The sequence below is a fragment of the Pongo abelii genome, chromosome 5, assembly GCF_028885655.2.
Source record: "Pongo abelii isolate AG06213 chromosome 5, NHGRI_mPonAbe1-v2.0_pri, whole genome shotgun sequence".
Classification (NCBI taxonomy): Eukaryota; Metazoa; Chordata; class Mammalia; order Primates; family Hominidae; genus Pongo; species Pongo abelii.
Window position 1 is genome coordinate 115,890,493 of NC_071990.2, and position 23,284 is coordinate 115,913,776.

The following is a 23,284-nucleotide window of genomic DNA, read 5'->3' on the forward strand; positions in this document are numbered from 1 at the left end:
CTCTGCTAGGGCAGTGTGGAAGGGAAATGTGGGATGGGAGCCCCCACACAGAGTCCCTATTGGGGCACTGCCTAGTGGAGCTGTGAGAACAGGACCACTGTCCTCCAGACCCTAGAATGGTAGATCCACTGACAGCTTGCACCCTGCACCTGGAACAGCCACAGACACTCAACGCCAGCTAGTGAAAGCAGCTGAGAGGGAGGCTGTACCCTGTGAAGCCACAGGGGTGGAGCTGCCCAAGACCATGGGAACCCACTTCTTGCATCAGTGTTACCTGGATGTGAGACCAGGAGTCAAAGGAGATCATTTTAGAGTTTAAAATTTGACTGCCCTCTGGATTTCGGACTTGCATGCACCCTGTAAACCTTTTGTTTTGGCCAATTTCTCCCATTTGTAACGGCTGTATTTATCCAATGCCTGTATCCCCATTGTGTCTGGAAAGTAACTAACTTGCTTTTGATTTTACAGGCTCATAGGCAGAAGGGACTTGCCTTGTCTCAGATGAGACTTTGCACTGTGGACTTTTGGGTTAATGCTGAAATGAGTTAAAACTTTGGGGGACTGTTGGGAAGGCATGATTGTTTTTGAAATGTGAGGACATGAGATTTGGAGGGGCCGGGGTGGAATGATATGGTTTGGCTGTATCCCCATTCAAATCTCAACTTTAATTCTATCTCCCAGAATTCTATCTCCTGGGAGGGACCCAGGAGGAGGTAATTGAATCATGGGGTCAGGTCTTTCCTGCGCTATTCTTGTGATAGTGAATAAGTCTCGTGAGATCTGATGAGTTTATCAGGGGTTTCTGCTTTTGCGTCTTCCTCATTTTCTCTTGCTGCCACGATATAAAAAGTTCCTTTCACCCCCTGCCATGATTCTGAAGCCTCCCCAGCCATGTGGAACTGTAAGTCCAATTAAAGCTCTTTTTCTTCCCAGTGTTGGGTATGTCTTTGTCAGTAGTGTGAAAATGGAGTAATACAATTCTCCTATATCATTCAAAAAATTTATAGATATTTTTCCGACATAAATTCTATATGTTTTTTGTGAAGGTTGAGTTTTACATGCATATTTATAGGAGTAATTAATAAATATATTAACAGATTTTAGTATCAATGTTATACAATAAACCTAGTAATTCCTTGATTGGCAGCTGATTTTTTTTACAAACAGAATTACCTGTCTCTAGAGAGCTTAATGCAATTTATGGCTAAAACAATCTGGCTGTGAAGCCTCTTAAACAGGAAGTATTTTGATTATTTTAAAGATATGTAGTAACTATTTGTCTTTTAATTTTGCCTATTTCTAAATATTTTTACAGAAGTTATCAATTTTTAATCACCAAATTTATTAACACAGAAATATAGTGTGTACTGTAGAAAAAGTATATTTACTTTTTCCCCCTTAGTCTAATTTTCCTTATTAGTGTTTTTCTCTCATTTTTCTTGATTGGATTTGTATTGATTTGCTAGGGGTGCCATAACATAGATAGCACAAACTAGGTGGTTTAAGCAACATAAATATATTGTCTCAGAGTTTTGTAGGGAAAGAATCTGAAGGGAAAGTGCTGACTCCTTCTGAAGGCTGTGAGGGAAGGATTTGTTCCATACCTCTCTCCTTAATTTGGAGATGGCCATATTCATGTTCCTATAACGTTCTTTCTATATACATATCGGTATCCAAATTTTCACTTTGTATAAGCACACCAGCCATATTGTATTAGGGCCTACCCTACTCCAGTGTGACTTCAACTTCACTAATTACATCTGCCACAACCCTATTTTCAAATAAGGTCACATTCTGAGGTCCTGGGAAATAGGGCATCAATATAAAAAATCTGCTGGGGGAAAGTAGATACAATTCAAGCCATAACATAATTTATAATTTCAATTTTATTAAAATTCAAAAAAGTATGCCTGGGTTTTATCATTTTTAGAGATTTCCCCACTTTATAATTTCATCATTTTCTTTCTTCCACATTTTTTTTCTAACTTCATTTTGTTTGCTTTTGAAATGTTTATTTTCTTTTATTTAATAATAAGGAAATACATTGCCTTCAAGTGATTTTTTTCTCTATGTACAGCTCTTGCTGTATCTTATACATTTTGATTTGTTTTTGTTAAATAATTTATTTTGCATATTTGCTTTTCACTTTGCAAAATCATTACTAAAGAAAAGTATTTTGAAATTTCCAAGTGTAGAATTTTTTTAAAAATGTGACAGAAAATCAGTATCAGGAGACAGTTTAGCAAGCTGATTTCCAGTTATCTAAGTGAGTGATAATCATTACATTGACCACTTACCATGGTCCATGTTTTGGTCATCAACCTCACAGAGAGAAAATAAATTTTAAGTTTTATACTCAAGTGTGCATTCATGTCTAAGATGTGAATCCACATTAAACTTATTAGGATATTTTGTTAACAAAACCAGACACCCAATATGTGAATTAATAAGAAACATACCTGTTGTGGGAAAACTCCCATATTAGTGACCACTTCATTCTTTTCAAAGGAACACCTATAAGAGGTATTAATCAACTTCAGAAGTTAGCTCTTTGAAAAAATAGAGTGAGTTAAATAGATTAAATATCTTGGGTACAAGGACAAGATCAATGCAAAAATATAGCAGCAGGAGGTTCTTTCTAGTAAGAATGGGATATTCTGGTGATCTCTGGTTGAGTTTCCTACTCCTCTTGAAGGGCACTACACCAGCTGCTTTAGCTCAGTGCTTGGGCATTCGGGACTGAGGAATGCACTGTTATTGACTTGTGATCTCCTTAGCTACACTAATGTTTTCATTTAGGTTATAAGGAGAACTTGCTGATCTAGGCAGACTGGGCCTCTTTAAGGTGAGTTTTCCTACATAAGCAAACACTCTTAAAAATGAGGCTAGTTCAAAAGAAAACCAACTATTCTATCAAAAAGACATGTGCACTCGCAAGTTCATCAAGTACTGTTCATAACAGCAAAGATATAGAATCAACCTAGGTGCCCATCAGTGGTGGATTGGATAAAGAAAATGTGGTACATATACACCATGGAATACTATGCAGCCATAAAAAGGAATGAAAACTAACTGTTGGTGTTGAGATTGTTTGTACCCCAAACCTCAGTGTCAAGCAATATACCCAGGTAAGAAACCTGCACATGTATCCCCTGAATCTAAAATTAAAGTTGAAAAAAAATGAGCATAGCAACATTCTTTTCACTTATTCAAGAAATAATTATTGAATGCTAATGTAAGCTTGCCTCTGTGCTCTGTCCTGAAAATAGAGTTGTAAACCTAGCAATAGGGTCTCTACCCACCTGAGGCTTTCAAAGCAGAAGAAGAGATAGCATATGATCATATAAACGAATTTATAAGTAAAGAAATGTTTGATTTACCATTGTAATAGCTGCTAGAATGGAGAAATATATGAGTAACTTGTGAACTAAGAAGGTTCACTCTCAGGAGGTGATATATAAGTTGACTCTCTTAGAATAAGAATTTCAATAATGTAAGATAGATGGGTCAAGCATTTCAGAGAAAGGAAATTGCAATGGAGAAGAACAGAAGTCTGGACCTCCAAGCTGGAGCATGGAGAAAACAAAGTAAAATAGAAAACAAACAAACAAAACACAGAAAGAGTATAACACAAAAAGCAAAGAGAAGAATTGCAGAAAAGGAGATTCCTAGAGACTCTGCAGGATCTTGTAGATCGTGTGAAGGATGTATCCTTTTCTTAAGATAGGGTGGCCACTGAAGTGTCTAAGTAGAGAAATATTTTAAGATTAATTTGGCTGCTGTGCTGAGAGTGATGGAAGCTAAGAGAAGATGTGGGAAGCTCCGTTATTATAGTGATTTAGGCCAAAAGTTGGAAGGCTTCATGTAGGGTGGCAGCAATGACAACGTTGAGAAGTAAGTGGACTGGAGATATGTTTAGTATTATTGGTAGAATTCACAGGACTTGGTACTTGTTTAGATATTCAGTGTAAATGAGAGCGCTATTAAAGATAACTCACAGATGTTTGACTTGAGAAACCTAATGGATGGCCTTGTCATTTCCTGACACTTAGTAGAAGCTCAATAAATCTTATCTATTTTTAGCTACTTGTGTAATAGTTACAAGAAAAATATGGACACGTGACAAACTTACCCCATCCCCAACGTATCACACCATACATACATGCATATAGAAAAGTCACTTGAAAGAAAAAAACCTAAAACAAACACACAAACAAACACAAACTAGACATAAACCAAACTAACCTAGAAATTGCCATTTAGTCTAAATCATTAAATAAATCATACTATTAAAGGCTATTTAGTTGAAGACCTGGATTCCAGTCTCACACTGCCTCTAACTTTGGGGTGAATTTAGACAAGATGACATGGCTTTGGTTCACTGAACTTTAGTTTTCTCAACCATAAGAAAAAAAGGCAAGGGCTATTGGCTATTTATTATTACAAAACCTATAATCCTCTAGTAGAGAGTCAGATCCATAGAACACTATGGAAATATCTGCAGTGGTCATAACTGTGGTTATGTAGTAGCCACTACCTTTGCTTCATTATTCACACATTTATAATATGTTTTATTGCCTAGAAGGAGATAAGAGTGGGATGGCGGTAGAACAGCAAGCCTAATTTTAGAACATGTTTGAACTATTCTTTTCAGACAGCCTTTTACATTTTCTATGGAAAACACAATGCTAAGTTGTTTCTTTTTAGTATAACTCTCTATATTTTTACTGCAGCATCCCATCTGCTTTTGGCCCTCAGTTAAATGTCCATTCCTTTACTGGTATTAATTTGCAACAGCTATTTATTAAGCACAGAAATAATTATAGCTAGTAGGTTGTCAGCTTTAATATTTCTTCTTAAAAATTCATCAATGGTTTCCAGTCCCTTTAGAATCAAATATCAACTTGCTACTATGGCTTAACAGAAAATACTATGAGCTGACCTTGATTGACATCTCTATTATCATCTCATATCCTCCTTTCCTTTGTTTACCATTTGTGAAAACACCTTTGCCCCAGCCTTGTATGCCTTTTTTTTTTTTCAGTTCTTAAAACATTGCAAGCTGTCTCCTGGCTCAAGACTGTATATAAGCCAGTCTCCCATTCTGGTAAAGCTCTACCCCTGGTCTTTTCTTGCTTGCTTCATCCTTGATATCTCAGCCTGAATGACATCTCCTCCAGGAAGCTCCTTGAATTTTCAGCCTGCCTTGTTCTCTCTTGTTAACTTCTTTCATAGAATCCTGTTTGTTTATTGCATTCATCTTTTCTGATTGTATCGGAATGTTTGCTTTTTCAATTTTTTCTTCCGGGGATCATAGCTGTCTATTAATTATTATACTCCTAGTGCCTACCATACTGCCTGACACAATATTTGGTGTCTTTTAGACACTCAAAAATATTTGTTGAATGAATTAACAAACAATAGAGTTACGATATCTGGTATATAAACTATAGAATCTGAGTTTTGAACTTTATCTACTTATACAGAATATGGTATTTGCATTCCATCAGCTTACCTTCATCTGATCTTGAGTCTCACAATGAGATAATTAAAAAGCATTTTTAAAAACTGAGAAACAGTACAATGAAGATAGTGTCTCTGAGGCAAAGTTAAGAAGAAATATGAACCTCTTCTTCAAGTAACTCATCCCTTTTAAAATATTTTCTGATTTTTTCAAATGATGAAAAAAAATCACCATGTTATTCATACATACGTCTGAAACTTGTTTAAGTTACATTTTTTTCAAGATGTAAATTTAATTTAAAAGTCAGAAATAGCCAACAGAGTCATTTTGTTGTTTTTATAGATTTAATCTGAAGAAAGAATGTAAAAGTTTGATTTATTTTCCATATTAATTTAAGTTCAAATTGAAGGTAAAATTTAAGTTCAAATTTTATGTCCAAAGCCTGTCTTATGTCACAAAATAGTGTGCAGTTATCATCATTTCATTAGATACATTTCATTAGTATCATCATCTACTCAGAATTTCAAAGAAAAAAAGAGAGTGAAATGGGTGCATAGATGGAGGATTAGAAATCATTTTAAGTGATGTACTCATGCTTTAATTATACAATAAGTATCATGCAATAATATATCTTGGACAGGAAGGATTAAATGATGTGGTATTTCTCAATTGGGGGAGTTCAGAATAGCCTTTCAGATAACTCACTTGACAATCTTTGGTAGGGTGAGAGAAACTATATTTTGAACCTAAGGGAAATTTTTATGGCTTTTCATATAATTCTTTTCATGATGTCCACTATTCTATAATTTTCCTTTAGCCATACTGGTACAGTTACAGAGAAAAATTTTTGTCATTATTTTTTCCATTCTATATCCATTTAATCAAGCGTCTTCTAAGCAATTGGCTAAAAAAATCCATTTTTCGTTCCTTTCTGTTTTCTCTAACAATGGGCTTAGTTTGAGAAAATTTTGTATACTTTATAGGTATTAATCATTATGTAGTATAAATAGAAAGTCCTAGGATTTTTTATACAATGATTCTAAATGTACATTATTTTCTCAATCCAATTTTGGGAATTGAACCTCTGCATTTCCATTTAGAGGGGAAAAAGATGCAATGCATTGTATTAATCATAGACAACGTCAAGCATAGACATTTATGCTCTGCAAACTTATTCTCAGGTTATACAGAATGGCTTGCATATTTTCACCTTTTTATAATGTATTCTAAAGTACCTATGAAAACAGTACTATAACCTTTGAAGTAGGAAATTTATCTCTAGGTAGTATTCCCATCCTGTCAGAGCCATCTAGCTAAGTGATATTGATGGGACTTTAATGATATAAATTCATTACAGGGTTGAGTTGTTTCTCACCATTGTGTGCCACCATGTTGTCACACTGCTTTCAGCTTCAGTGCTCCCTGCCACTTGTCTCCAAGAAAGTTTTGCTTGTAACTGAAGCATGTGCATGTTTATCTCAGTTTGATCATATGTGTGAGTGTGGGAGAGAGGATTCCATTTTGCTGATCCAGCTTGTGATGACTGTTTAGCTCTTCAAATCACTTTTATTTTTCTTTGTCTATTCATTCCTTCCAGGACAAATTTCATTAAAAAGGACATTAAAATCTCCAAAAGCAGCCCACTCTAGAGCTGTTGCTGGCCGTTTGTTAAACACAATAAAGATGACATCAAATATGTTAACCTTTAAAATATTATGTTTATAGTATAATACATGCAAGTTAATCTACATTCAAGTAAAAAATATTACAATTAATCTGTGGTCAGAGAAGGAATATTATTATAACATGGTGATCCTTTAAAATCACAGAATGTTGAAGTATTTATGAGCAGGGATGAGTGGGGGGGTAAGAATGAAAAAGGAAAAAATAAGGAAATAGAATATGTATCAAGATCTCATGGAAATGTTTAAACTAATAGACAAAGTATGGAAATAATTGAAATCTAGGTGATGCTTTTTTAATTCTAAAACCAGAGAAGGTTTAATAAAATCAATGGAGAAGAAGAGTTAGGAAAAATCTTAGAAGACACCGAAAAAAGAAAGAAAAAAGAAAGGGAAGGGAAGGGAAAGGGAAGGGAAAGGGAAGGGAAAGGGAAGGATAAGGGAAGCGAAAGGGAAGGCAAAAGAAAGTGGCTTTGACTATGAATTATGACTATGAAATGTAAGAAGTACATTTTACATTGTGACCCAATGTGTGCATGTAAACATACACATATAGTACTGAACATTTCAAGAAGGGATAATTATACTTACTATATGCTATGTACTCTTAACCTATTTTGTAATTAGTAAAGTTTATTTTTATAGCAGTTTTAGGTTCCAGACAAATTGAACAGAAAGACTAGAGAGTTTCTACATACTCTCTCCCTTCACACAGGCACAACCTCACCCACTATCAACATTCTGCACATTTCTTACAACTGATGAACTCATATTGACATATCATTATCACACAAAGTCCACAATTTCCATTAGCATTCGCTCTTGGTGTTGCACATTCTATAGGTTTTGGTAAACATACAAATGACATGAATCCACCATTGTAGTATTGCACAGAATAGTTTCATTGGCCTAAAAATCCTCAGTGCTCTGCCTATACATCCCTCCTTCACCACTAACTCCTGACAAGCACTAATATATTTACCTCAGTTTTTGCCTTTGTTGGAATGTTATACAGTAGAAATCACACAGAATGCAATATTTTTTGATTGGCTTCTTTTTCTTAGTAAAATGCATTTAAGTTTCCTCCATGTCTTCTTGTGACTTGATGACTCATTTCTTTTTAGCAGTAAATAATATTCCATTTTCTGGAAGTACTATAGTTTATCCACTCACCTACTAAAGCACATCTTGGTTGCCTCTAGGAACTGGCAATTATGAAGAAAGCTGCTACAAATATCTGTGTGCAGGTTTTTGTGTGGACAAAAGTTTTCAATTTATTTGGGTAAATACTAAGGAGCACAGTTGCTAGATCATATGGAAAAAAATATCTTTAGCTTTGTAAGAAACTGCCAAAATATCTTCCAAAGTGGCTATACCATTTTGCATTCCCATCATCAATGAATCAGAGTTCTTGTTGCTCTATAACCTTACCAGAATTTGGTGGTGTCAACATTTAGAATTTTTGTCATTCTAATAGGTATGTAGTAGTATCTGATTGCCATTGTAACACGGAATTCCCTAAATACACATGATATTGAACATATTTTAATATACTTATTTGCCATCTGTGTATCTTCTTTGGTGAGGTGTCTGCTCAGGTCTTTTTTCCATTTTTTAATTGGGTTGTTCACTTTGCTATTTTTCAATTTCAAGAATTCTTTGTATATTTGGGACTACAGTCCTTTATCAGATATTTCTGTTGCAAGCATTTCCCCCTCGTCTGTGGCCTGTCTTCTCATTCACTTGACATTATCTTTCACAGAGCAGAAGTTTTTAATTTTAATAAAGTCCAGCTTATCAATTCTGTCTTTCACCAACTCTGCCTTTGGTATTGTATCTCATAGGTCATTATTATACACATTAGTACATTCTTGGAGTGCTATAAAGAAGTACCTGAGACTGAGTAATTTATAAAGAAAAGGCATTTAACTGGCTCATGTTTCTGCAGGACATACAGAAAGCAAGACTAAAGAGGCCTCAGGAAACTTGCAATCATGTTGGAGGTGAAGGGAAAGCAGACACATCCTACATGGCTGAAGCAGGACAAAGAGAGAGTGAAGGGAGAAGTGCTATACACTTTTATAAACAACCAGATCTCATGAGAACTCAGTCACTATTATGAGAACAGCAAGGGGGAAGTCCACCTCTGTGATCCAATCACTTCCCACAAGGCCCCTCCTCGAACATGGGATTAAGTTGAATATATAGATCGAATTGGAGGAACTGACATCTTGACAATATTGAATCTTCCTATCTGTCTCTCCATTTATTTAGTACTTCTTTGATATCTTTTATCAGTTTTATAGTTTTCTCATATAGATCTTATATATATTTTGTTAGATTTATATCTAAATATTTCATTTTCAAAAGTAAATGGTAATGTGTTCTTAATTATACATTGCTGATATATCAAAAAGTGATTGATTTTTGTATTTAACCTTCTATCCCACAACCTTACTCTAATCACTTGTTAGTTTCAGGAATCTTTTTGTTTATTCTTTTAAATTTTCAACATAGATAATCATGTCATCTTTGAAAAAAGACAGTTTCATTTCTTCCTTCCCAATCTGTATATCTTTTATTTCATTTTCTTGTCTTATTGCATTAGCTGGGACTTCGTGAATAATGTTGAAAATGAACAGTGAGAAGAAACATCCTTGCCTTGCTCTTGATCTTAACAGAAAAGTTCTTATTTTCTCATCACTAAGTACAATGTTAATTGTAGGGTTTTTTGGTAGGCATATTTTTTAAAAATTAAGGAAGTTCCCCTCTATTTCTAATTTGCTTAGAGTTCTTAGTATTAAAAAGTGTGGGATTTTGTCAAATGCTTTTTCTGCATCTATTGTTAGAATCAGGTGAATTTTTTCTTTAGACTGTTGGGATTACATTAATTGGTTTTCAAAGGTTGAACCAGCCTCGCATATCCCACCTGGCCATGGTATAAAATTCTCTTTATACATTGTCTGATTTGATTTGTTAATATTTTGTTGAGAATTTTTGCATCTATGTCTATCAGATATGGATGTCTGTAGCTATGTTTTTTTTGGTAATGTCTTTGGTTTGGGCTTTAGGGTAATGCTAGCCTCATAAGACTAATTAGGAAGAAGTCACTGTTTCTGTCTTCTGAAAGAGACTAGAGAATTAGTATAATTTATTTCTTTAATGCTTGGTAGAATTCACCAGTGAAGCCAGATGGGCCTGCTGCTTTCTGTTTTTGAAGGTTATTCAATATTGATTCAACTAGGTTTATTCAAACTGTCTGTTTCTTCTTGTGTGAATTTTCATATAGGTTATCAAATTTGTGGGCATAGAGATGTTCATAATCCTTTACTACCTTTTAATGTCCATGAGATCTGAGGACCTATTCCCTCTTTCACTTTTAATGTTAATAATTGGTGTCTTCTCACTTTTTTTTAGTTAGCCTGACCAAAGACTTATTACTTTTATTGATGTTCTCAAAAAGTCAGCTTTTGGTTTTGTTTTCTTTGTTGGTTTCCTGTTTTCAATTCTCTTAGTTTTCCTTCTAATTTTTACTTTTTCTTTTTTTCTGCTTACTTTGTATTTAATAGGCTTTTTCTTTTCTAGTATCCTAAGGTTTAAACTTAGAACACTGGTTATTTTATCTTTCTTCCTTTCTAATATATGCTTTTAACACTATAAATTTCCATTTGACATTTAAGATTATTGAAATGAGTGGATGAATATCCACCGTATTTGTTACCATTTTCTATTTGTTGCTCTTATTCTTTATTCCCATTTTTGTCTTCCACACTTTTAGTATCTTTTATGGTTTTAATTCAGCATATATATACATATATATACACACATATACGTATATGCACATACATATACATACAAATATACATATATATACACACACAAATATACATATATATTTTTTACTTTATTAGTGGTTGCCCTAGGGTTTGCAATATATAGTTATGACTAATCCAAGTCCATTTTAAAACAACATTATACTACTTAGTGGGTCATGCAAGGTACCTTACAATAACAATATATTTTTAATTCCTTCCTTCTGTCCCATGTATCATTGCTGATATTCATTTCACTGATACATAAATATACATAGTCACATCTATATATATAAGCACACATAAGCAAATACATTTTTACTATTATTTTTTGAACAAAATGTCTTCAAGTAGATCAATTAAGAATAGGAAAAATAACAATTTTTATTTTATCTTTGTTTATTAATTCTCTGATGCTATTCCTTTATGTACTTACAGGTTTCTGACCTACATCATTTTACTTCCCTCTGAACTTGTTTTAAAACTTCTTGCAAGGCAGGTCTACTGGCAATAAATTCCCTCTATTTTTTGTTCATCTGAAAAGTATTTATTTCTCCTTTACTTTTGAAGAATAATTTTGCAGGATACAGAATCCCAGTTCAGTGGGATTTTTTTTCTCAAATCTTTACATATTTCACTTGTCTCTTTTCTTGCTTGCATGGTTTCTGAGAATTACGATGTAATTCTTATCTTTGCTCCTCTGTAGATAAGGTTCCCCTTCTTCATGCCCAGCTTCTTTCAATATTTTTTCTTTATCATTAATTTTATGAAGTTTGAATATGATATGCTTAAGTGTAGGGTTATTTTTGTGTTTGTTTTTTGGTATTTATCCAACTTGGTGTTCTCTGAGCTTCCTGGATCTGTGGCATGTTTGATATTAATTTGGATAAATTCTCATTCATTTTTGCTTTAAATATTGCTTCTGTTTCTTTTTCTCTTTCATCTTATTCTGGTGTCTATTACATGTATGTTACACCACTTATAGTTGTTCTGCAGTTCTTGGATACTCTGTGTTTTTTAAAAGTATTTTTCTCTTTGCTTTTCAGTTTTGGAAGTTTCTATTGTCATATCCTCAAGCTCAGAGATTCTTTGTTTGGCTTTGTTCAATCTACTAATGAGAGCATCAAAAGCATTCTTCATCTGTGTTACAGTGTCTTTGATTGCTAGCATTTCTTTTTTATTCTTTCTTAGAATATTCACCCGTCTACTCTCTGCTTCCATTACCTATCTGCTCTTGCAGAGACTACATTCTCTGTCAAAGTTCATAGCATATCAACCATAGTTACTACAAATTCCTTGTCTGATAATTCCAACATTCCTGCCATATCTGACCCTGATTAGATGTTTATATAATCTCTTCAAACTGTATTTTTTTGCCTTTTAGTATACCTTATAATTTTTTTTGGGTAGGCATGATATACTGGGTAAAACAAATGGCAGTAAATAGGCCCTTAATAATGTAGTGGTTAAATTTCAGAGGTAAGAGGAAGCATCCTATAGGCCTATAATTAGGTCTTTTGGTGAGTCTTTGCCCCTGGACTTTGAATTTCCCCAGTGCTTCTAAATTTGTCCCTTTTTAGATGGTTGGAGGGGGCTGGAGTTGTTTATATCCTTTCCTTCACGTGGAAGGCTAGAAGGGGCTGGAGCTAGGTTTTTCCTTCCTCCAGGAGGAAGGTTACAGCTGCTTAGAAGTTGGAAATTTCCTTACCCTGATAAGGAAACTGATAAAATAGTTTCTCCTGCAGACAGGCCATATTAAGAACAGAATGCTTTGATGTATTTCAAATGGTTTATTTTCCCCTCATATTGCTGGAAGCATGAGGGCACTTTCCTCAAATATTTACTGTGAATACCTGGTAGAGCCCCTGGAGACAAAACTCACAAAAGTGTGCGGGTCTCCCTATGACTGGGTTTTCCCGGAGTTTTTATCCCTCAAACTTGTGCACATTGAGCCTCCAGTTCAAGTTTTTCTGCCTTAGCACTGATTCCTAAAGTGGTTTATGCTTAGGAGTTTCTGCTCCACTAAGTTGTGAATCTCTGTATCTGTCTGTCACTCCAATTTTAGAGGCAGTAATTTGCCCTGTGGTCTTCCTTCTCTGAGAGATCTTGGAGGAGGACTTGGTTTTCAGTCTGTTTAGCTCTTTAGTTGTTGCCATGGAGTGGTGACATCTAAGTTCTTTATGTATTGGACTGGCCTATTTTTTTTTAAATTTATTCTACTTCATCTAATAGTTTAAAAAACACAAAATAACACTCATCTTCTTTTTTTTTTTTTTTTTTTTTTTTTACAAATGAGGACATTTTCCCAGACAGGTTGTGTGATTTTCCCAAGGACAAGCAGGCTGCTACTTGCAGATCTCTGAGCTCCCAAGACAGAATGTTTTCTATTATGATTCAAGGAAAAGAACCCAGGGTTAAATTTTTAACTACCAGGTTCAGGGCTGGCTCTTCTACATTCAGTTTTGTAAGATATCTTACATTTTTACTGCGAGTAAGCAAGAACACAGATTTTTATAAAGATAATTCTGTATGGCCTTGAACAAATTATTTAACCTGCTTCCTACTTTACAGGTTTCCACACACCCACTTTTCAGTGCTTCAACCACTGATGATTACTTTATTTAGTGGTTCTAAGTTTTATGATGCCATAGTTTGTGCTTTTGCTAACTACATAAAGTGCTATGAATTCAAGGCATCTGCTGCACTAACATCTTTGGTTGCTATAATTCATTTTTTTCTATCAATAGATTAATGCCCCATCATTAAATTTGATAGGAAGAACTACTGTTGTTACCAAATAGAATATTTTATATGTGTGAGAAAACTTTTCAAGGTCATTATCTCATTGATTGAACAAGTCATGTAAACTGTGCAGGTTAGTTCTTATTGCTCTTTGTTTACTGGTTACCTTTGAAATGTTTTGTCATTGTCCAAATTCTGATATCTAATAAACAACAGAGCTAAGACTGAACCAGGACTTCTAAGTTCTAAAATAGCGCTCTTTCCATAATATAGATAAAACACAGCAGAATAGCAGAGTCAGAAGCTTGGAGCTCAGTTCTATATTACAGTGAATCTCTCCTAACTGGTGCTATAGTATAGCTGATGCTTCTCTTACACAGTTATGGTACCTTCTCAATGAATAAAAGGTATTCACTCATCTGTGATGTAAACTGAAAAACAAGCAAATAGCTTTTGCTGTGGCCTTCAAACATCAAGTATCAAATTATTCTTTGCAGAACAGCATATCACTTCTTATAAATTAGAATGTATTTTCAATAAAATGTGCTTATTTATTATAGGATGACATATACATATGTGTTGATTTTCAGAGACTCATTATCTTACGGTTTAGGTTGCATTGTTAATTTGAGTGAATTATCCCAAGTGAGCATCCAAGGTAGGTAGTCAAAGTTCTCAATTTCTAGGGGAGCTGGAGCTGTACTTACTGCCCACGTCCCCACCATCAGAGCCAGCATTTCCACTACCTTGACAGCTGCTGTGCAAAGCTCTGCAGCTTTAAAAGAATAGAAGTAGAAGGAGGAGATAAGCTGGGACAACTTAAAGAGACCTGAGCCCAGGGACATATTCCCAGGCTGGAAACTTTGCCTATATGTTGAGATAACTTTACAGTGAACAACTGTCTCAGTTTGCCTGGGACTGAGAAGTTTCCCCATATGTGGGACTTTCGGGGCTAAAATGAAGACATTCTTAGGCAAACTGTGGTAAGTTGGTTATCCTAGGTTCTGTCCCCAAAGGTAGATCTCTAAAAGTGTCCAGAATATTTCATTTGACTGTGTTATATTCCTAATATTTCAAAAATTCAAGGTTAGTTTGAGTTAAGAAAAATAAATAGGCTAACAGAACCTGAGGAAATTAAGGGGTTAAAATAACTTTGCTTAAAATTATGGCTCTATTCTTAAAAGTTATCTACTATAAGCTCAAAAGAAATGATAGTTTTGGGTAAGATGTGGGGAAGGATCAAAATAGAAATAATTGGGATCATGGGGAACTTTATATTTTAAGAGAGAGGAGACTTTCCTTACTTACCTTTCTAAAGTAGAAGTATGGGAGCTCTATAGAGGAATGGGGTGGGGAAAATCACTCAGAGTTTGGGGGGTGAACAAGCAAGGGCTTAGAAAAGACATAGAAAGAATTAAAGTAAAAAATAAACCTAGACTGTTTTGAAAAATTTCCTTTGATCAATAATCCCCCCAGAATCAGTAAGGAAACCTTCTATAGAGAGCACATGTACATATCTATTGTGTTTCTAGCCTACTTTCCTGCTCTCTTATTCATTCCATGAATCCTAGCAGTTAGGATGCTGATCCAAGTTTAGTATCTCATGTACCAGTCAGTTTAAGCCTCTGGGGATTTAAACGTGAACAAAACAGACACAAAGTCCTTCCCACATGGAGATTATAATCTGGAGTGAGAGAGAGACAGGCAATCCGTAATGCAAACTGGCAGTTTACAGTACATTAGACAGTTGTAAATGCTTTAGAGAAAGATAAAGTCAGGGGAGAGGGTAGGAAATAAGAGTATTGCATGCTCATAAAGATCTCACCAATAAGGTAAAATTTAGAAGCAAACATATAAAATAAAATGCTTTAGAAATCAGAAATTCCAGCTGGCTATTATTCTGGAGATTTACTTTTTGTAGAGCCAATAGACATGTGCAGAGGAAAGCTTTGCCTCTTAATAAATAAATAATAAAGGAAGAACACTAAACACAGTGGAAAAAGTTAAAGAGGCTGACAGAAGAATCAAGCTTTTATATGCTTGTAAGACTGTATTACTGACATTTTATTTCATTTTCATTTGTTTGCTTGGAATTGACCAGAGAAATACTGGAATCTGCACCTTGCCTGCAGCCTCAGGCACTGCATGTTACAAAGAAACCTCCATAAGGGAGCTGGAGCACAGAACATAAACCAGGGTTTCTCTTGACACAATTCGTCTCATACTTTTGTTTCAACAGAAACTAGACATCCTTCAAGCCAAGTTATAGGAGCTTGCAGCCTGAGGCATTGAATTGCATTGAACATAAAAGCCCTTATTCAAAAATAACTTATTTAAACATTCTGTTACAGCTGCATGGAATTTATCTATCAGAGAGGTGAGTAAGTCTTACATCAGTAACTCTTGGCTTTTCTACACACTCCATAAATCACTGACAAATACATTATTTTGAAAGCAAATCTAGCATCTTTTGTTTTTCAGCAATGTGATACTATAATAATACCATTCTTACAGATTATAGAAGTGTTCTTTTTGAGTACAAAAGGCACTCCACATACTTTTTGGCACTTAAGCTAGATGTTTATCTTATTAAATTTAGTAGATATTGATATTTGCACAGTTACTGTAAAATAGAACAATTGCTTTTCCTGAATTGTTTTGACTATTGATCCTCTTGAGTGGATGACAAAGGTAAGAAATAGATCTGGTCTTGCATCACAGATATTCATGTGCTATAAATGACCAGAAAAATTTAAATTAGCATGTTATATTTGATAACATCAATAATTAATTATTTTGTAATCACCAATTGAAGTACACAGACCATGGAATTTTCTAATTTCTATAAAACAACTGTGGCCTCTCAAGGAACAGATAGTTATGCCTCCTTCTTCATGGGAACGAATCCAGAGGGTCTGTCTATTGGAGTTTCTACATCAGAGTTTGCTATAAATTTGAAAGCTAAAACATACTTTGGGGCAAAAGTCTGTAGGTTGACCATTTTGCATCAATTTATTTGGTGGTTCTATTGTCATTCAGGGGTGACTGAATTGTGGCACTTGAAAGGACCCCTCTGGGGTTGCCTAGTTTAGGTTTTCATTGCCAAACTCAGCTAGTTAATAAAACTATTATATTGGCAAGATAATTAATTATCTTTATAAAGGTTGACCTGGTGGGCTTGACTTGCCCAGTTTTCAGTCTCAACCCTCAGTCAATAAGATAACAAAAAGAAAAAGTCTAAACTCCAGGAAGCTAAATAACTGAAATTAAGTTAATTTATACTAGATAGTTTCATTCAGTGAATACTTGATTTCTTAATGCCTTTTTCTTTCATTCAAAAACAGGGAAGGGACACTTTGTTAAAATTCATAAATACTGATTGTTTTCAACTATTGGTAGCCCTTTACCGTGTTTATTTCAAAGTGGATACATATCCTTAAAAATAGTGTCATGAACTCATACGGCAAAAGGTATATTTAACTTTATGTGTCAATGTAGATAATGCAGTTGTGTACCTTTTTTTTCTGGAGTAAAAACTGGGTTTCTGTGAACCACTACTAGCTTTTCAATTACCCAGAATAATTTTAAAAACTAAGAAGAGAAACAAAAAACAGATATAGGAAAAAAAATAGAACATCTTTGACTGGAAGGCAATAACTCTTCAGCAGGAAGTTGTAATTAAACACACACGCCAAGCCAAAGTTTTAAATATGATGTCTGCTTCACTGTGAGTTCTTGGTTTGAGGTCAATAAGAGAAGAAACAGTTCAACGTTCATCACCCATTCATCTTTCAAATACTTATTGATTGCCTAGCATGTGCCTACAAATTGGATAAAATTCAGTCTTTTTCTTAAAGAGTTCATAATCAAGTGAGAAACTACTATAAAAATATGTCTGTATGTGTATGTGTATAGACGTACATGTATATACACATATACAAATATACATTATATATAGGTAAATATATAATTATATACTATGCAGCCATAAGAAAGAACGAGATCATGTCTTTTGCAGGAACATGGATGGAGCTGGAGGTGATTATCTGTAGCAAACTGACGCAGGAACAGAAAACCAAATACCACATGTTTTCACTTATAAGTGGGAGCCAAATGACAAGAACTTATGAACACAAAGAAGGAAACAACATACACTGGTGTCTACTTGATGGGGGAGGGTGGGAGGAGGGAGAGGAGCATAAAAGATAACTATTGGGTACTGGGCTTAATACCTGGGTGATAAAATAATGTATATAATAAACCCCTGTGACATGACATGTGTTTACCTATGTAACAAACCTTCACTTGTACCCCTAAACCTAAAACTTAAACAAAGAAAAATAAAAACCAAAAGGAAGAAAACACCAAACAAAAAAATAAAATACATTAAATGATACAATAGAAAATAATATAACACCACATATAAATACCACAAAGGCAATTATATTCCATATAATTTGTGACACAAATTACACAAATTCAGAATATGAATACAATTAGAGTAGGGTGTATGCTATAGCAGATATATCTATATAATAAGATATTTGTATTTTCTCAGTATTCTGAATGCTTTTCAAGAGAAATTCAAGAAAAGGGGAGCAATTGGAGAGATAAAAGATTAAAAATCAAAACAAGGGGAGAAGATAAAAGTGCAGTTGAGAAGTGACAGTAGCCCACAGGGCAGCATCTGCATGGTGAGAACCTTTTGCATTAACAATGGAGGGTAAAAAGCATCTGCATGATGAGAACCTTTTGCATTAACAATGGAGGTTAAAGGCTGGCTTTGGGTAAGTGAGAAGGCACATGGATAGTTGGGAGAGCTCATAATAAAGAGATAATAAGTGGGACACCCCCACCCATCAACCAGAACCCTTGGTATATAGAAACCTCTACCTAAGTCTCCTTAGAAAGCACAGGTATTTGATTATTTCTGTGTTTGTACATGCATGCATGTGTGTGTGTGTGTGTGATTTGTTATGTCCCCATTTAAGGATGGAATAAAAGTAAAGAGTAAAGATGTTAAAGAGCATACCATTAGTTATAAATTAGCTTTTAAAGTGTTTTTTTTTTTTTTTTTTTTTTGATGGAGTCTCACTCTGTTGCCCAGACTGGAAGGCAGTGGCATGATCTCAGCTCACTGCAACATTCACCTCCTGGGTTCAACTGATTCTCCTGCCTCAGCCTCCCAAGTAGCTGGGACTCCAGGCATGTGCCATGACACCTGGCTAATTTTTGTATTTTTAGTAGAAACGGTGTTTCACCATATTGGCCAGGCTTGTCTCAAACTCCTGTCTTCAGGCAATCCACCTGCCTCAGGCTCCCAAACTGCTGGGATTACAGGCATGAGCCACTGGGTCCGGCATAAAGTTTTAATATTTAAAGTAATGTTCAGTTCTGTAGAAAACCCTCTTGACAGAGCACACAACCCTCCTGATGGTGATGCTAGCCAATGTTCGATGAAATTATGTCAACATTTCTTTTCATGGTGGCTAGTGTGATTAAACATCTTTCATCTCACAGCTTTATATGATATATGCATTCAATCATTCTGCTTCTTTTTGCTATTCATAACTCTTACTTGGTGAAATAAATTGTAGACATACTGTTGCAGCTTTTTAACTCCTGTTGTTGGTACATGTGCAGGAATGTTATAGCTATTTTACTACTGCTGCCTGCAGCTCAGAGAGCATTACAGCTTTTTCACTCCCACAGCTTGGTGAGTTCTGGGTTCTTGTCCCACGACCAAGCAAAATAATGCACATGATCTCCTGAGAGAGGGTAAGGCAGAGTAGAATTTATTGAGTGAAAGTAAAGCTCTCGACAGTGAGCAGGGACCCAAAAGTGGGTAGCCTTCTGTGAGGCTGTCTGGGATTTTTATGGGCTTAGAATGGGGGAATGCATGTTGATTGGTTTATGGGTGGGCTTGGAAAAGGCACTCTGCAATTGGTTAAAAGGCACCATTCAGAAAGGACCAATTGAGAAACAGTGGGTAAGACAGGGATGGAACTTGTCTCTCTGGTCCATGGATCTTATCTGGAAATGGTAGCTCAGTTTTCAGGCTTTAGACTGTCCGTGGCTTGAAGGTCAAGTTTCACTAGGGATGCATCCCTGTCTACCTAGGAATTTGTCTATCTCCTGTTACTAGCAATACATTTTGTGAATTGCTGTTATCCCAATTGACTGATCCGTATTTTTGTTAAACTTGTATGCTATAAAAACAGGTATCAAAATCAAAGTCAGCCTCTACAGGTAAAATTGCTGAACTCTAGTAATGGTTTTAAAATGTGAAGGAATAACTACTATTAAAATAGAAAACCTAATTGGCACCTGGCTTACTTTCCTTTTTTTCCATGTTATTTATTTGTCCACACAAATCTCTGCTTCATTTTTAGTAACCTCCTCAGTTTTTAGAAATTTCAGCAATACTTATACTTTTACAAGGCCTTATTCATTATGCATTAAAAGGCTTTCTTCTTATTTCTTTAGCTTGTATAACATCTTTGTGAGATAGTTTTCATTTCTGTTCTACAGAATGAAACATTATGTGATGCATTTGTCTAGAGGTCAAGATAAATCATAGTAGAGCTAAGTTTTAATCAAATGCTTTTCTAAACTAGTTCTCTTCTCTCTTTTTCTTGGTTTCTCTCTCTCTCTCTATTTCTGGCTCTCTTTTCTTCTTTTTATTTATCCAATTCCAGTGTTCTATATTATATAAAAATCACTTTTCATAATTTTTATTTGCACATGACAATTTTTTGTTTAAGTATTCAACATGGTTGGCAATTGGTTGTACATGCTATTCTCTTAAAAGTGGGTAAGGGGTCAGCTGCTAGGGTATGGGAAGTGGTGAGGAAAAGGATTTTGGTTATGGACCATCCATATACAAGGAATATTTACAAATAGCAGAAACTTCATGACTCTCATTACAGTTACAAGAATAAATATTCTTCTTTTGTGTAGCGTGACAGCTCAGTATTCTGAGAAAAATTTTGAGAGAGTCTTCTTTCAGCACTTCCACTCAAACTGTCCATATACCTGTTCTTTTCTCTCATTGTACATTTTCCCTTTTGCTAAACAATCAAGTAAAATGACATTAATAATTCTGATCTAGTTTTGGAATTTTCTTACAAAGGCAGACTACTGAAATAGAAATAAAATATATAAATTGGATATTATTTGTTTCATAAAAATAGTAACTAGATGTGAGTTCTTGGCCAAATTGATATCTTTGTCACTCTAACTATGTATTATTACTATCTCAAATTTTTGAAGCATGAGTTTATAATTGTAATTTTTTACAAATCCCAAGTGAATATTTATACAAAAGTAATTACCATCTATAACTATTAAATCCTACTTAAACCAAATTCAAAATCTGTTATTGACTAGCAGAGATAACTTGAGTAAGTCAGTTAATCAGTTATTGTTTCTCCAACTGTTGAATGAAGGTGTTAATGAAAAGATTGAGGACAATGCTAACATTATAAAACCCTATTTGGAACTTATAGAAAAAATGCTTTAAGCATGAATAATTACCTGCAGTGTATTGTCCAATGTTAGATTGGAATGCCATTTTTTAAATTTAAGCCCTGACTTAATCCCACAGTTCAGCTATATTTAGTAAAAAATAAATAATGATGGGTGTGGTATTTTTAGTTAGAGGATGTTATAGAAATGGTTACAGTCTCTAATTTTGTGAGCTATGAACAATGAGATTTCTAAAGAATAAGGTATAGGTAAACCAGAGATGGAAGAAATGCATCAAAAATGGGTTGAAAGAGACAGCAAAAAAGAAAGTCCAATGTGTGATATAAAATAAATAAGGAACACAAGCAGGAGCTCATGGATGGAGGGCAAACAAGTTTAGTAAATAAAGGTGATTAACAGTGAAGAATTTAAGTTTGGGATATGGCATATTGTGACATTTGGCTCCCCATAAGCAATATAATAACATCTGACAGCTATAATCTCTAGAAAATTCGTATCAATGATGTTCTTTCCAGTAATTAAAAATAAATGAAAAATTGACTTATTTATTTCTTTCTTTATAAGTATTTGAGCTCCTGAAATACAGTTTTTAAATCTAAGGAAAGGAAGATGTTCAGAGAAAATATACAGTAAAAAACATTTTATGAATTTTTTTCCCTTAAGTTATTGGGGTACAGGTAGTATTTGGTTACATGAGTAAGTTCCTTCCTTATTTATTTTTCTCCCTGTGCAGTTTTACCCCCTGCTTCTCTCTTGCTGGATCCCTGTGGTGGAACCAGCAAGCTCTCAGGGCCTTTCTGCTGTTTTCTCTACTCCTGTATTTCGCTCAACTCTCCAAATTGACTCAGCTCCAGGTAAAGCCGGAAACTTCTCTGGCAAACAGACCTTCAGCTTCGCCACTGGGGGGTGTGTGTTAGTGGGAGAAGGTTCTCCTTTTCCCACTTCCCCAGTTGGGGCACTCACAGTTTTGGGGGGACCGCTGGGTCCTGCAGGAGCAGTCCGCTTCCCTTAGAGGGTCTGTGGGTCCTTTCGGGAATGCTGGTTTGTTGTTGCAGTAGATGTGGAGCTAAAATTCACAACGCGAGCCACTGCCCGCTGCTCTGTCCGGAGCTGCTGCGGTCTAGTCCTGCCTCCCGTCCGCCATCTTTCTGGTATCTCAGGTTTTTAATGATTTAATTGATAATATAATAATAGTTAAGTATATTAAAATTCAGATATTAATATTCAGGTAATTGTTTAAATATACTCTATGATAATATTATGTTGGCTAATAGTACTTAAATGTCACTGAGCAGAACCTTTGAATTATTATAAAGAAAGACAATATTTATGTATCTTGAACTAGACTGTAGCCAAATAGGATGTCCAGAAGTCATTTGATTATATGACACCCATATGAGAGTACCTGATGAAGGATAGAATAATTTTTACGTGATAAAATTGAATAACGTATCTTTTTTGGGGAGACATATTCACACTAACTATTATCTAGGACTTTGGCATTTTAAAATTTAAATTTGAGAAGTAGGTAAAGAAGAAATAGTTTAGAAATAGAACGTACCTCTACATTTAGTATATTCTTTGAATCAAACAATGTTTGGCTTAGAGTACAGAAGGGAAATAAAATTATACAAAGCATGCTAGCATGACAGAAATGAATTAACAAGATAGACATTAAGACTAACTAGAAAAAAAAATCTTATATAAATGGATGGATGGAAGCCATAGAGAAAAGTGCCTTATTCATTCTATTGTCAAAGGTCACAATTGCATACAACTATTTATTGAGAACCCACTACGTGCTCAACATTGTGCTACATTGTTTATTAAATAAACAGTAAATGTAAACCATAAATTGTTTATTAGTAAATAGTATTAGGCCAATACTATTTACTAATAGTAAATTAGTCTAACAGAGTTTGGGGTTGATGAATCAACTTCAACACAAAGATTGTAATTAGAGAACATTATAGGACTTTATATAATAGAGTAATGAAATGATAAAGCAGAAGGAGCACTTGACCTGGGAGATCAGAAATTTCTGTTTCATTTTCCAGTGCACATTCCATCACTTAACATTTGTCAGTCTCTAAGGA